Below are 14,724 nucleotides of genomic sequence, written 5' to 3' on the forward strand. Positions count from 1 at the left end.
CACTGCTGCTTCGGCCGCAGGTTCGAATCCTGTCTCTGGCATGGATGTGTGTGATGTCCTTATGTTAGTTAGGTTTAAGTAGTTCTAAGTCTAGGGGACTGATGACCTCAGGTGTTAAGTCCCAAAGTGCTTAGAGCCATTTTTGAACCTCAAGTGGTTCAGAATGTTTTTTAGAGAACGTGTGAAACAGTAAGCTGTGCTGTGCTCTCGTATCATTTGTCATGGAATTAGTTCATGTTAGCTGTCACCCACAATATTTATTGTGCGAATTGTAGGCGGTTCTAATTTCCAGTGTTTGTTAGTAACTTTGGGGATTATATCTAAAAATGAAACCAAATGTGAACTCTTGAAACAAGTGATGGAGGCTGATTAACTAAATATAAGTGTCATTCGATATCAATAACACCCACGGTAAGACCTAACGTAACATCTTTGCGTTTAAAGTAAACGTAGGTAATAAGAGTGCCGTGGAAAGGGACGAGCGCTAGTCACCAGAAGACTTTTATTCTTTGGGCTGTATACTACGGCGCGAGCGTTCTTGACCGTGAGGGGTCCAGTGTGCGTGCGTGACCTTGGCGAGGCGGCGCAGCCGTGGTTGTAATCAGTCGGCGAGCTTCCGGTAATTTGACGCCAGCACTCCGCTTTGTTAGAGCCGACTTTGCGACGCGTGACGTACAGCCCCTTCCGCCCCCACAAATGCTCCTTCCTGTACAAGTCTTCCCCAGCCCCGCCAGCACCTCCGCACGAAGTCCCTGCTATCCCGCCTGCTCGTCTCGAACTGTCAGCAGAAAGTAGTCTGCAGCTGCTTCGTTCATAATAAAGGCTTCGCCCGCGCCACTTCTTCCGCTTCCGAATGTGCTGCAGTCAGTGGGCTTTGAGCAAAAGTTTCATATGGTGTGTTTAACGTGGGACTGAACGTGCCGAAATACCAGAAAATCAAAGCACCTGTAACAAAGCATTTTACTCATATTGCACTAGCATTTGTGAAAGAGTGTGCGATCACATTGGATACCAAACCAAATGTGTGTCTGGAATGAGGATATATTGGCACGGAGTCACAACTGGTGACTACAGTAATACCTTTAACTTCTAACTAGAAGGCATCTCAAGACTAAAAATATCTTTATTTACTTAACATTGCTTACAATTTTGACATCTGCTACCTATTACCTGGGGTCGTACACGATCCAGGCACATTAATGTGACCATCGACTATGTTAGACGTCAACGTGCAGTCATCACTCACAGGGGGCAAGCGGCAGCACTAGCAGTGGAGGTATATAAAACGCGTCGGGGGACGCGGAAAACAGTGCAGTAATTATCCTCGTGCAGAAACGGAGCGATTTATCTGACGTCCAAAAGGTCCCGATTATAGGCGGTTAAAGTATACTGTGCATGGCAAAACGGCGGTATCCAGAACGGGCGAAGAAACAACAGTTGTGCACCACGGACCATAGACGACAGGGGTTAACGATAGGTGCGGAGATGCGTACGGGCGAACAGACGTGCAACTGTAGAGCAACGGAGCGTCCAGATGAACGAAGGGGCTACCAACATTGTCTCCTCGACGACCGTTCACCGACCGTTGCTACATATGGGCCTCCGCAGCATGGTTCAAATGGCTCTGAGTACTATGCGAATTAACTTCTGAGGTCATCAGTCGCCTAGAACGTAGAACTACTTAAACCTAACTAACCTAAGGACATCACACACATCCATGCCCGAGGCAGGATTCGAACCTGCGACCGTAGCGGTCGTTCGGTTCCAGACTGTAGCGCCTAGAACCGCACGGCCACTCCGGCCGGCCGCAGCATGGATCTGGTACATGCTCTCATGCTGACTGCATCGGCGAGGAATCCTGGAATTTGCACGCCAGCATTGCAACTGGACTTCCACTGACTGGCCTTTTCACATGAACCATATTATATGTTCCATCGGAGAGATGTTCGTTGGCGTATACGGCGTGAAAGTTTGAAAGCAAGCACCCTGCAACACCTCTGTTCAGGGGAATGTTTTGGTGGCATTCTTTAGTGGGTCTCTCCATTCTGCAAGGCACAGTGGATCAACACAGCTATGCATATATTCTTGTGGCTCATATCGGCCCCTACATGCAATTCGTGTCTCCTCGGCTCGGTGGTATCTACCAGCAAGACAATGCAACGTGTCACACAGCTCGCGTTGTACGTGCATGGTTCGAAGAGCACCAGGTTGAGTTTACCGTATTCCCTTGGCCACCAGACTGCCCGGATTTAAAACCAATCGGTAATCTGTGGCACCACTTCGATAGAACTGTTCGCGCCATGTATCCTCAACCGAGAATCCTAGCGCATCTGGGTACGGCACAAGAATCGGCATAGCTCCACATCCCTGTCGGTATCTCATTGACACTCTTCCTGCATGTGTCGCAGCGTTCCAGGCTGCAAAAGGTGGTTTGCCAGGCTTTTGAGGGATGGTGACATTAATTTAACTAGACAGTGTATCTTTATATTACTACAGAAAATTGTACACAACTGTTTTGACTATGAATTCAGGATTTGTAATTAAAGCATTTCCATATAATTAGTGAAATTAATTATAAAAGAAATATAAAATGTATAACATTAAATGAAAAGGAACTAAAGCTATGACACTACGTTTGTTAATCATCTACACTACCTTCGTAGCAGATGGCTATAAGTCCCCATTCATTCTGCCGGTTCTGCCACAGTTGGGGTATTGTTGGTCACAATTCCACTGCTTCTGATCGTCCTCTTTGTAGAAATCAATTCTCGGTGATGTCCACTCACCCCTCACTCATAGTATTTACTTCAGAATTATTACTTGCTATTGGATTTCTCTCATACTCTAAATATTTGCTAAGTCCCCTTCCAGTCCCCTGCCTCTTTCACCGGACGCCATTTCAATTTGTGTCTAACAATGTCACTTAGATTACCAATGCTATTTATTTGAGTCCGCAAATGTTCATAGGCCAGGCACTCTAGTGCAATATGGTCTGCTGTATCAATGTCGCCACATGCCCACATATTTGTCGGATGTTTCTTTATGCTGTATAAATATTCAGTGTGGTCCAGTGAATTATGTCACTACATGGATTTACATGGCTCACAAGTATCCTCTCCTTGATGTTCGGAGATATGTCACCTACTCTGCGACCTGTTCAGATATTGTGCATTTGAACTCTGAAGGTAACTCAAGGGTATTACTTCTTCATGTTATTTGTCTCCACTGGAAGTTCCGGGCACTTACGCATTGGGAGTGAAACTGTAGCCATGCGCCACACACAATGAAAATTTTTCCCCTAGAAGTCGTACAGAACAATTGTATATCATCAAGAAAAACTAAATTGAGCGTTGAAGAATATTGTGATTAGTCTTAGAATGCCAGACTGTTTGGAAATTATATATTTATTGTATTTCGTGGGTAAGTACTTTCTCTATCGTGACTGAGCGAAGGCAGCGCTGGTTTGAAGGGAAACAGGCGCACGTTGCTCGTGGACTTTTCGTTGCAGCTCCTCCGAAGTGCTCACGAATTTCCTGTTTGCCGAAATAACTGCATGTGTATTAAAAAGCGTGAAATCACCTGATAACTGGCACCGGTGAATGGCAATTTATCGAACATTAGATCATCACCTAGACAACATGAGCTTGAGCCAGTGACCATGACACTTTTTATTTACACGAATATTACGTAGCTAGCTAGTTCGAGGTAACGCTATAGAAGGCCGTAACATTGTGCCCTGGTTGGAGAGTAGTCGACAGAAGTAGAGGTATAGTCAGATGTGTCACAGGGAAGTGTGTTGAAACCCTTATTGTTCATGCTGTATATTAAGGAGCTAGCAGTAGATATTAATACTAACCTCATACTTTTCACACATGATGACTCCACCGGACCGTCTGTAGAAAAGGCGGACAAACATTCAGTCCCATCTGAATAAGAATTCAAATTGACACAAAGATTGACACCTTGGTTTAAATGTTCAGAAGTAAAAAATTTTGCACTTAACAGAACGTAGTTCAAATGGCTCTGACCACTATGGGACTTAACATCTGAGGTCATCTGTCCCCTAGAACTTAGAACTACTTAAACCTAACTAACCTAAGGACATCACACACATCCATGTCCGAGGCAGGATTCGAACCTGCGACCGTAGCGGTCGCGCGGTTCCAGACTGAAGCGCCTAGAACCGCTCGGCCACAGCCAGAACGTAGTATCCTGTGACTGCAATATTAGTGAGTTACTGTCGGAATCAGTCATCTTATACAAATAACTGGGTATATCAATGCGTAGGGATATGATATGGACCGGTCACATAGTTTCAGTCGTAGATATATGAGGGCTATTCGGAAAGTAAGGAACGATAAGTCGCGAAATGGAAACCACAGTGAAAATCAAAACTGTTTTATTTGCAACAGTTAGCTAGAACTTCCAGCTACTTATCTCCATAGTCGCCGATCCGACTTCGACGTTTGTCGTAGCATTGTACCAACTTTGCAATACCTTCGTTGTAGAAGGCAGTCACCAGTGCTTTCCGGCAATTCTCTACGCTGGTCTACAGCTCGTTGTCTGTGCCAAAAATGTTGTCTTCATAGCCAGCGGTTCATGTGAGCAGATATGAAACTCAGCGGGAGACAATTAGGACTGTATTGTGGGTAATCAAACATTTCCGATTGAAAAGGATGCAGGAGCATCTTCATTGCCTCTGCAGAATGCTGCTGAGAATTGTCTTGAAGAAGAAAACGCACGACAGTTATGTAATGTTGGCTGCATAGCTTCAGGCGAAATTTCTCACCAGGCCCTCGTACTTGGCGGGAGAAACTATTATTCTGGGTATCTTTATGTGCTCCCTGTGTGCTCAGAACTAAAAAGAAAGACGTAATGCGATCGACGGGCATACTAGACACACTGCCCAACGCTCAGAACTAAAAAGAAAGACGTAATGCGATCGACGGGCATACTAGAGAAACTGCCCAACACACCTGTGCAAAACTTCATCGGATTTTCACTGTGGTTTCCACTTCGCGACCGATCGTTCCTTACTTTCCGAATAACCCTCGTAGCAGGGGGCAGACTTCAGTTCATTGGTGGGGTACCTGAAAAATTCAGTCTGTCTGCAAAGAGGGTTCCTTACAAAATGTTTGTGACTGACATGACGTATTGAACGTTTAAAAGGAGGGCAGCACAGATTGTCACAGGTTTGTTTAACCTATGGGAAAGCCTCATGGAGATACTGAAAAACCTGTACTAGCAGACGATTGAAAGTAGACACCAGCAAGGAACAGTATTAAGAGAAAGAATCCAGGACTGTACTACAACCCTACAAAGCAGTTCGAAGATAAGATTACACAATTACAGCTTGCACAGAGACATTTAAACAGTCATTCATTTGAACGGCACGCAACCCTAATATGTGGTACAGCGTACCCTCTGTGATCGACTTGTGCGGTTTGCAAAGTATGTATATAGATGTAGAAACTTAGCAAGTGTCATGCTGCATCTCTACAATCCGTGAAACTGTTACAACTTTACTTGTTACGGGCCCTACTACTCGGCAGAAATCCCTTGCACACAAACTACCCAAAAAGTTTAGCAGCACTCTCATGATTTGCGTAGAAGAAAAATCTTAATGTCAGTATTCTGCTGATCGCTACCTTCGGCCAGCTGTTTAATGTAGAAAAAACTTGTGTTCTCAGTACAGTTCAGTAGACCGCCGGCGTGTCTCTTGTCTACGGGACAGTGCGACTCGTATACGCTGTTGCCTCTGTCAGTATGTCTCGAAGGGTCGTTTGCAGCTTACGCCAGACCCTGTGAGCGCTGTCACGTTGTGAGACACCATAGCGACGTCATTCGAACATTCAGCAGCTGTCGCGGTCCACCAAATGTCGAAGATGTGCCCTTTAATGATAGCCTACGGTCAACAATACCATCTGATGGTTACTACCTCCAAATTATGGATCATAGGGGAATGCAACAGAGCTATGCACTGCGTTATTGGATGTAACTGGAAGGGCTGTCACGAGACAGACAGTACGCTACCGTCTCCAGACGAAGAATTTGGCATCCATTATGAACAACAACCGTAGCCGAGATCGGTAACGAGCGCCTGTGCGGCCGTAGTCGACTCTGAGGTAAAACACTTCGAATCCTGGTAGTGAACCACTATTTGACTCGCAAGGCAAGGTGGGATGGCGGCCTAAAGTTCTTGAGCAACAGTCCTTGTAGCAACGTGATGGATTAAATTCCACCAACGGATGGGGACATTAAGCTCCGTGACAACTTTGGTGCTACCTGAGAGGAGTAGAGAATGTGCTGCTGGTACCGGTTTGATCCTCTCTTTCCCCTTCAGCCGTAAAAGCGTAAACACAAAAACTACACTGTACACACACTCATCGCAGTCATCCACTTGACGCAGATACACACTTGATTTTTTAACACATGTTGGAGGAACAATGACCGTCACTAGGACCTTGCCAGGAGCGGCGATGCGGGATTCCTGCATCTGCTCCCCTGCACTCATTTCCTGAGTGCGGGACCGTCTTATCTTGACTTCTGACCGACCGTATTATCTTGACTTCTGACCGACCGTATTATCTTGACTTCTGACTGATGAACAATAACAACCCCACGCCCCCCTCCCCAGATCCGTGTTGCCCGAAGAGAATGGGCAAGGGAACATTTCTAGTGGAAACTGGATCTGTATCGAGGGTTCTCTTCACCAAAGAGTGAAGGAACTGTCTGACGCCTGACGATCGTCGTTCGCGTCTCAGGCATGTGGTCCCTCGGTTTCAGCACGGGGGAGAGTCGGTCATGTGTGGCCTGATTTCAGGGCTGTGAAGATTGGGACAGGATCCCCCAGCTTATTGTCCAGTTCTGCAGTATGCCAAGGAAGATCAAAGCAACGACTCCATCTCCGATTCCCCCCGCCTCCGATATCTTCAGTTGAATTTGGGTTCGATGTCGAACAGACATTCGTCGAGCTCTATTCTCTCTTCCTATTTATCCTATAATGATGCTACAACGTATGAATATGCCGTGAATAATGAAAATTTGTGCCAGACCAACGCTCTATCCTGGATTGGTTTTTAAGAGCAGTCAACTATTAGGTTATTTGAGCATGTCTACATGCCTGACGCTATTTTTCATTGTCAGTTATCTTTCCACCTGCCATTTCCAAGTATAACCAGATGTTCTCCCATGGAGTATGAAGGAATAACTGCTCTACGTTTTCCATGCAGCTCTAGGGAAACGGAGTCGGTGGACGGCCGTGGATGTATACTTTGAATTAAATTTACTGAAATGGGGTGTTACATCTACATCTACACACACACACTGCGAGCTACTATATCGCGCATGGTGGAGGGTAACTTGTACCGGTATTAGTCGTCCACTTCGCTGTTGCACTCGCAAATGGAGCAAGGGGAAAACGACTGTCTGTATGCCTCCGTAGAGTCATAATTTGTCTTATTTTGTCTTCGTGGTCCTTAATGCGAAATATATGTCTCTGCTAGTCAGTATAGATGAGTCAACGTCAGCAACAGTGAAAAGTCGATTTTAGACTGGAGGAGTGATCAAATAGCCTATAGTTTAGGCCAGGGCCGGCCACGGCGTGCCGAACTTCAGGTTGAGCGGGCCGCGGGTTTGCTCGTTCATTCCCGGAAGTGCTCGGTACAGCGCGACATTTCATTGAGTATTGGGGAGTGGCATTTTTCGGCTGGCACGACTCTCTTCAGTTCGGCAGAATTGTGGTGTCAGCGCTGTTTACCCTTCCGTATTTGTTCTTGGCAGACGGACGTTCACTGGTCTAGAGACTATTCGCACAAAAAGAGTCAATCTAGCGATCTATCGTCATAAACATTTCAAAATGAATGTGAGTGACAGAAGAGAGAGGTCATAATTCTCAGTATGTATAATGCAGTCACATAAGCGAAGTGTACTGCAAATTTTCTTCGAAACTACATTAAATCATGCAGATAGAATTTAAAGACTTATTTGACAATGAAAGAGCAAAAAATTACAACGATCGACAGATGGGCTTTTTTGTTCTGTGCATCAAGAAGCACATTGTGCTAAATTTGCAGGTATGGAGCACTTGAAGAAATCCGTGGTACGAACAATGAAACTTCTGAAGTTGCACGCTTTGTTCCACTGTTAATTGTAACACTTTTTGATGGGACTGAACGAAGGGTATGGAGACTGTGTGTATGTAATACTGCAAAGTACGTTAGTTAAGTCAAGTGGTATGCCTGGAACGATTTTTCGATTTAAAGCCTGCTATTGTTGAATTTATGAAGGAAAAAAAACAGCGCAGGAACTAAAATTAGAACATCCGGAGTGGGTTGCAGACCTCGCCTTTTAAGTGAAGTTGACTGCACACTGCTCACAGTAAAACACTACAAAGTGAAAAACAATTTATTCCTCATTTGATGGACATACACCTAAAAAGAAAATTGCGTTGTGGAACGGACAAATTCTGAAAAAAAAAAACTCCGTCCATCTCCCAAAACTACCTGGCATTAAAGGAAACGCGAGGTCTGAAGGATTCATTATCGCCTTGTGAGAATTACTGGGATAGTTTTCTACGTTTTTGATACTGACAATCTTACACTTGTTTTCGAGACCGTCGCCGTTTCAGTTGAAAGCACTCATGTGCTTGTGCAGATGTAACTGATTGACCTGCAATGTAATTCCCGTTTTTAAAGACAAATCCTTGTACTATTATTAGTTTCTCAATGTCTGAATGATGCTGCTGATTTCTCAATTGAGGTCCAATCAATGAAAAGGCTCTCCAGTTGCTTTTTTAAGAACTTTATTAAGTTCACGCGACCGGTTTCGGCCTTTAATATAAAGGCCATTATCGAGTGCCTCTGAAAGTTATGCTGCAGAAAAGCAACGCCAAATGGATCATTCGTGATAAAAATGGCGCTCTGAAAATGTGTGTGAAAACCTTTTTTCGATTATGAAATTAAATAAGTCACGATTACGTGGGAATCTGAGTGCGGAAATCTGTGAGACAGTTTCCGTCTGTATGTATGCCGACAGTTTGTACCAGACAAAAATTACATTATATCTTCAGTGTGCCAAAAATAATTAATACTGAAAATTTGTTTCGTTTGTGATCTATCTTGCTGATATGTATGAAACGAATTAATATGCAGTACGGGTGCATTGTCATTTAAATAGTGCGTGATCGCCGTTTACCCTCTTCTCTCTTCCGCTTGAACAGCGTGGCGCGGTGGTGTGGGAAATATGCAGTCTCACTAAGCGCAGGCTGTGGGCCGAAGTATTAGCCATCGCTGGTTTAGGCGATTGTAATAGAACCGAGTGATAGTTTAAAGAGAGTAATTTTAGTTTTTCACCATATATATTCATTACATTACAAGTACAGCATTTCTGACCTACTTTTGTTGACATCATTTCATCTCACTGCATTTTTATTGACTTCATCCCCATCAACCATTCATTTCATATTAGGAAATCAACTTCGGTTGAGAAAAAATTGAGATTAAATTTAAGTTACTCATAGCAGATTGAGCCTTCCTTCCTATAATACAGAAACTTTCTGTAGCCCGTGGCATTCACTTTATGAAAAAAGAAGGCAAGGGGCTTATAAAACGTACAGTGAACGAATCACTATCTAAATAGTCATGTGTGATAAAAATTTGTTTATGTGCATGCTGAGAGATATTGAGACGTCCAACATAGTTTTGAACTCAATAAGAAGACCCGAGTTTTCTGCAGCCGTCAGTCGAGTGGAATATGACGCCTCGTAGTAGTAGTAGTAGTAGTAGTAGTAGTGGTGGTGGTAGTAGTAGTAACCGGTCGATCACTTTTACGTGGATATTGCAAATCAAATGGTTCAAATGGCTCTGAGTACTATGGGACTTACCAGCTGAGGTCATCAGTCCCCTAGAACTTAGAACTACGTAAACCTAACTAACCTAAGGACATCACACACATCCATGCTCGAGGCCGGATTCGAACCTGCGACCGTAGCGGTCGCGCGGTTCCAGACTGAAGAGCCTAGAACCGCTCGGCCACCACGGCCGGGCGTGGATATTGCAGTTGACATGTTCTTTGGTACTGAAAACAGAAAACATAATTTTTATTTATAGGTATTTACACACGTACAGGCCTAGTTTGCGCCCGCCGGTGTGGCCTAGAGGTTCTAGGCGCTTCAGTCCGGAACCGCGCTGCTGCTACGGTCGCAGGTTCGAATCCTGCCTCGGACATGGATGTGTGTGATGTCCTTAGGTTAGTTAGGTTTAAGTAGTTGTAAGTCTAGAGGACTGATGACCTCAGATGTCCCATAATAGCCGGCCGCGGTGACCGAGCGGTTCTGTGCGCTTCAGTCCGGAACCGCGCTGCTGCTACGGTCGCAGGTTCGAATCCTGCCTCGGGCATAGATGTGTGTGATGTCCTTAGGTTAGTTAGGTTTTAGTAGTTCTAAGTCTAGGGGATTGATGACCTCAGATGTTAAGTCCCATAGTGCTTAGAGCAATTTGAACCATTTTGTCCCATAGTGCTTAGAGCCACTTGAGCTCTTTAGCCTAATTTTACAAGGATGAAACAGGTAGTTGGCTGTGACCTTTCAAAGGAAGCATCCTGGAATTTGTCAAAAGTGGTTCAGGGAAACCAAGGAGAACTTTAATTTACACCTTGTCTGATCAAACGTATCCGGCCAATATTACTGGACATTAAAATGAAGTGTCTCTATCCTCCATCTTCATGACGGCTTGAAGGGGGTCTGTCAGTGAGGTGTGGAGAAACTGCGGCCCACTCTTCGTCAAGGGTCGGAACCAGAAGAAGCAGTGATGTTGAATTCTGGAATCTGGGGCATAATTGACATTCCAAATTATCCCAAAGGTATTCCGTTGGGTTCTGGTCGAGACTGTGGGCAGACCAGTACATTTCAGGAATGTTATTGTCCACAAACCATTCCCTCACAGAGGCTGTTTTATGACAGGGTGCATTGTCACAATACTGTCAAATGTGTTCAAATTCTTCCGCATTACGCATTTTCTTAAGCGCATTAGGGGGACCAAACCATAACCACCGAGAAACGTCTCCAGACCTTGAAATCAAATCCATACGTCACCGATGACAGGTGATTTATCCAGGCATCTGTGAATCCCAGACCATTCCATCGCATTGCCACAGAGCCTAGCCTTATTCATCACTCCAAATCACTCCAGTGTCTAGTGACGTCTTTCTTGACACCGCCTCAAGTCTCGTGTAGCACTGACTGCAGAAACTTGTGGCTTATGATGAGCTGCTCGACCGCTGTACCCCTTTATTTTTAACTGCCTACGCACAGTCGTTATGCTAACTGGTTTTCTGATAGCGCTTTGGACTTCAAAAGTGATTCCTTCTGCTGATTTTTACAACGAGCCTCCGCGATGCTCGACGGTCCCTGTCCGAGGTCTGCGTGGTCTCGGTTTAGCTGTCGCTACTTCGCGTTTCCAGTTCACAATGACATCACCAACAGATGACTTGGACAGCTTTAGGAGAGTTGAAATCTCCTTAATGGATTTATTACTCAGGTGACTAGTCCAGTTTCGAAGTCACTGAGCCCTCCTGGCTGACCTATTCTGCTTCTATACTGACAACACAGTCCGGCTCGCCTCATTTTGTACAGGCGGGTCCTCCTCTCCTGACATGTAGCGCCGCATTGCTTATGGGTGTCCACATGCTTTTGATCAGATAGTTACATACAATTTTTCTGTCTGTATGTAAAGGCTAACTTCAGGAACTACTGTAGCGATTTTATTAATAGATTATTAGTTATTCCGGGAGTAAGTTATGGCGGTAGAGCACAGTATGGGCTTGTTCACATCTCGTTTCTGTTCTTTTGTCAGCTTTAAAGGCCTCAATATAGCCGCTGTTTCTTTTAGAGCACTCACTCGTCAGATGTATCTTTACTTCTGGAGTAACAAATATGGACTAAAGCCCCGACGATTTCGAGATTGTTAGTAACGAATTCTCCCTGTCGTCGTAGGTTACGGCAATCACACGCTGCTGAGGTGCGACGCAGTCACTTGTCTGTATTGTATAGAACTAACAAAGGAATTGCAGGTAATGCAGAGGTGACGCGACGTGCGTGAGCACTGCAGTCGTGGGAACGTCACTTTCTCAGTCCTACCGAGCGAGGTGGCGCAGTAGTAAGCACACTGGACTCCCATTCGGGAGGACGACGGTTCAAACCCGTCTCTGGCCATCCTGATATAGGTTTTCCATGATTTCCCTAAATGGTTTCAGGCAAATGCCGGGATGGTTCCTTTGAAAGGGCACGGCCAATTTCCTTCCCAGTCCTTCCCTAATCCGAGTTTGTGCTCCGTCTTTAATGACCCCGTTGTCGACGGGACGTTAAACACCAATCTCCTCCTCTCAGTCCTAGATGACAGCAGTTAACCTAAATGTCTGTGCTTTATACGATAATGGGAGTAGCATAATTGTACGGAACAGCTAAAGACTAGTAAGGAAATTGCTAAAAAAAAAAAAAAAGAATAAAAAGGGATACGACAAGTTGGAGAAGTTCATTAGCACTAAAAAGCTTTCAAATATTTGTGTGTTACCTGTTAGCATACAACTGAAGAATAACTATTGCCAAGGTATCTAGGCAGTATTACTAGAATGTATGAAAAAATTTCACTATTGTTTTTCATGTTAAAAAAATGGTTCAAATGGCTCTGAGCACTATGGGACTCAACTGCTGAGGTCATTAGTCCACTAGAACTTAGAACTAGTTAAACCTAACTAACCTAAGGACATCACACACATCCATGCCTGAGGCAGGATTCGAACCTGCGACCGTAGAGGTCTCGCGGTTCCAGACTGCAGTGCTTAGAACCGCATGGCCACTTCGGCTGGCATTTTCGTGTTAATAAATGGCTGTAAGGACTATGGAACTTAACATCTGAGGTCATCAGTTCCCTAGACTTGGAACTAATTAAACCTAACTAACCTAAGGACATTACACACAACCATGCCCGAGGCAGGATTCGAACCTGCGACTGTAGCAGCAGCGCGGTTCCGGACTGAAGCGCCTAGAACCGCTCGGTCATCGCGGCTGGCTCGTGTTAATAGTGTAGACATTTCACTGTACCGTTTCTGAAATTCCGTAATAGATCCACGCTACAGTTCTGTGTTTGCCCTCAATATACACTTTTGGTACAATATATCCTCTCCTCAACTCCACCCACCTCTCTCCCCCTCCTCCCGGTTCTCCCCCCCCCCCCCCCCCCCGCGTACACACAAAATCAATGTGTTTCAATGTTTCCAGACTAAATGCAATTTTCCGATTTGCTACAAGTACATGCAAATCTGCCACTTGCTTTGACCAACAGTAAACCTCCGCAATTATTTTGTTTTATGTTCTCAAGCATTGAAGTCGGTGCTATTGAAAATGCATTAGCGGCTCTGGTTGTGTCTCATTAATACTCTGCAGAGGACGCACCCCGGACGGATGTACCGCAGGTATAATATGGAGCGACTCGATCTCTGGCCGACAGTGGCCGGAAGTCGGTAGCGATAGATAGGCCTCGTCACGTGTCTCCTAAAGTGGCGGCGTATGCGTAACGTTGACTGAGGCTCGGGAGCGTAGGTTGGCTGCGTGCGGCGTTTACCGCCCAGCTGTGAAGCAAGGCCAGCAAAATGAGTAAATATGTTGATGTAGGACGCAGTAGGAGAAGAAGAGTGATAATTTCTTGTGTGTGTGTGTGTTGGGGAGAGAGAGAGAGAGAGAGAGAGAGAGAGAGAGAGTCCATTTCCTTCGGACTAGGTAACAATAAGAGAAGCACCCACAAACCTGAATTCTTCAGACTGAAAAATGTCTCTATTGTACCAACACCAAAGGCGAATGTGTCCTGGGTAGTGTTAGGGAAGTAAAATAAGGGAACTAGCTTTTGGGCTTATCTGGCAGCTTCAGAGACATTTTAATCAAAACATATTGACATATTCGCGCGTTTTCACTTGTTAATATTAGTACCCATGCCAGGTAATATAACGCATCTTTTCTAGTAAAGTAAGGTGATACATGTCACGTCGCATAACATTACACATTTCATCTTGTCATTCAGTGTGGCATTTGGAATGTCGTGCAATATGACAACACGTGTCATTAAAGTTTAGGATGCATGCATCCCCAGTCTGGGATACTTTCTATTGTAGATGCATGCTCGCTCTCTGATGCTACCTATTGGAGATGCATCACAGTTTATAGAAGCAATTAAATTTGTGTGTATTTGTTTTTAGACCTCTCACTATACATATAACAGGGGGTGGATCTAAGAGAGCTCACTGATTTGGGGAAATAGGGTAAACTCGTAAAAAAGCGCGAGTATGTCAAGATGTTTTGATGCAAATGTCTTTGAAGTTCCCACATAAGTCGGTAAGATAGTTCCCGTCTCTTACATCCCTAACTCTGCCCAGTGCTGTGATAGGAGCATTATTCATTCTGGTTCCCAACTTTTACTCTACCATAATGTTGATTTTAGACCGCCTTAGCTTGGCAACCAATGTACGTTTTTGTTGACTCGGTTTGGTTGGTTGGTTGATTCGGGCGACTGGACCAAACAGCGAGACCATCGGTCCCGTCGGATTAGGGAAGGATGTGGAAGGAAGTCGGCCGTGCCTTTTCACAGGAACCATCCTGGCATTTGCCTGAAGCGATTTATGGAAATCACGGAAATCCTAAATCAGTATGGCCGGACGCGGGTTTAAACCGTCGTC

The sequence above is a fragment of the Schistocerca nitens genome, chromosome 7, assembly GCF_023898315.1.
Source record: "Schistocerca nitens isolate TAMUIC-IGC-003100 chromosome 7, iqSchNite1.1, whole genome shotgun sequence".
NCBI classification, from domain to species: domain Eukaryota; kingdom Metazoa; phylum Arthropoda; class Insecta; order Orthoptera; family Acrididae; genus Schistocerca; species Schistocerca nitens.